Below are 2,413 nucleotides of genomic sequence, written 5' to 3'. Positions count from 1 at the left end.
GTTGAATGACTGTGCTCTCATTACTTTCACTTCACTCTCTGCTGGCTGGTTCATCTGGTTAATCTGCATGCCTGTGTTCAAAGTCACAGCATAGACTACCCAGCTAGAGCTGTTCACAGAAGGAAGATAATAATGAAAAGGAGGAGAAAATTAAATATGTAGGCCAGTGGGGTGTCCTACGAAGCAAGTTAGACAAATCTAGGTTATCTAGACATATCGAGGCTGCACAAAGCCTCAACTCGGGTATTAAGTTAAGTGATCCTACGACAGCAGGTATGTGATAAATTTGTCAAACTAGGCTTTCAGCTCAGATCTGTGCGCGTTCTCGTGGTTGGGGTGATTTTGACCAATCGGGAAACGTGGAGACGCACAAGACAGCCTAGGTTTAAAAACGATTACTTCCGCATTTATGAGCGGTAGCGAAATCTAGGGTGGTCTTTTTTAGTGTCTAACCTATAACATCAAAAAGTCGATGGTTATCATATATTGTATGGCATGCATGTCCATAGTAGTGACATATTTGCACGCACAACATAGTTAAAAGCGCCTTCGAGATTCAAAATGTTTACAGAGGCGGGGCCGAACCTGTTCAAAGTATGACAGATTAGCTCATGTGAGATAACTTCGTTGTTCAAGATAATGGATTGGTTAGAATTGGTCAGAGGGCGGTGATATTTCACGATTTGAGCTATAACTAAGCACATAACCCGCTCCCGAGCAGGTTTGGTTGCGAGCATAAGATACCATGGTGATACAGCGACGCTTAAACAAATCCACTTTCGTATGACAGCATACCCTGGTTTTGAGCGCAACATACCTCGCTAAGCCACTAATCGAGCTTCGTAGGACACCCCACAGCTGAATCATCATCTATATCTCTGATATATTCATGTAGGCATCCAGTTCAACTCGCTGACATAAAAATGATGCGTCTCGGATTGTTTTACAGACAACTAATATGTAGACTACACTTTAGAAAACATTTTAAATGAGGTGTCACCGGTGCTAAACTGGTAAATCATCCATAACACAGACTGATTTCATTGTAGCATGCGCTACATAAATGTAGCACTGTACAGTTCAGCTCAGTCATGTTTATTGTTGTCATTGTTACAAAATAACAACAAAATGCTGTTAGAGCAAACACTGACAGATTTGGGTCATAATTGTCCATAGTTTAAACATACATAATATATATAATTTACCCATATATGACCCAAAAAGTTAACCTGATAAAAAGCACAGAATAAAGTGCTGCTGTATGTGCAATATAAGGGGTTGGGGATGCTAATGCTGGGGAAGGGGATGCTAATGTACAGCCTTGCACATTAGCGTTTAACTTGATAAACTTCACTAAGGTCATGAAGAACCATTCCTACTGATGCTAAGGTTGGCTTATTCGCTAGCTGAGAAATGTGTAGAAATGTGTGAGTCAGTCCATGTCGTCAAGTGATGCAAAATCCAAAATTTACACACCTGCCAGAAAACACAACTTCAGAGAATATAAATGGCATGCTTAATTGTTGTGGTTATGAGGGGGTCTTTTTCTCCCCCAAAAGGGGTCCTCCTTGGAACTAAAAGTTGAGAATCCCTGGAGTAGGCTATGCTAACTGCACAGGTGACACAGTCATCACCCCCACATGGGAGTCATACAGATTTGCCCCTTTGGCTCTGTACAAACACATGCAGCCAGGTATAACCAGACAAAATAAAATTATCTTTGGAACTAACCCCAGCAAAAACTATAGGGCATGTACTGTACAAAAGGCAGGTAGTCTGGCTGTGTAAATAGATAACTTTTAAATGGGAATATTTTCTCTCTTCTGTCATTGCAAATTCACATTCAAAAGTGACTGGACTGGACAAGACAAACATTTGTATTCCAACTCAGACCATACACAGGAGTGGTGCTTCTCTCTACTTTTTTTTCTCATTGATGACAGAATGCGAGCTGTTCAAAGGAGGTAAAATGTACAAACCAAGATTGTGTGTGTGTGTGTGTGTGCGTGTGTGTTTGTGTGAAAATGTATGTGCCTTGACAACTGGAAAAAGAAGTGAAAAATACCATTTATTGGCACACACACTTTTTAGTCATTTTCATTCTGAAATTAACATGTAGTTTTATAGTACACCAAATAAACACATCATAACACTATTTTACTTTCTGCAGAAAACTGGAGCTGTTCTGTGCATTTGTGTTTCAGTGTGTGTGTGTGTGTGTGTTTGTGTATATGTGTTTGTGTGTGTGTGTGTGTGTGTGTGTGTGTGTGTGTGTGAAAATGTATGTGTCTGCATGTCCTTCATTGTCCCTCAGGGTGTGTCATGTTGATATAAACTGGGCAGCAAGCCTGGGGGCTCCCTGAACACCAGCACACACAGCAGAGGGTCCATCAGCAGCAGCAGCTGCAAGCTG

The sequence above is a fragment of the Sardina pilchardus genome, chromosome 16 (genome assembly GCF_963854185.1).
Source record: "Sardina pilchardus chromosome 16, fSarPil1.1, whole genome shotgun sequence".
NCBI lineage: Eukaryota > Metazoa > Chordata > Actinopteri > Clupeiformes > Clupeidae > Sardina > Sardina pilchardus.
This window is presented reverse-complemented; position numbering follows the sequence as displayed.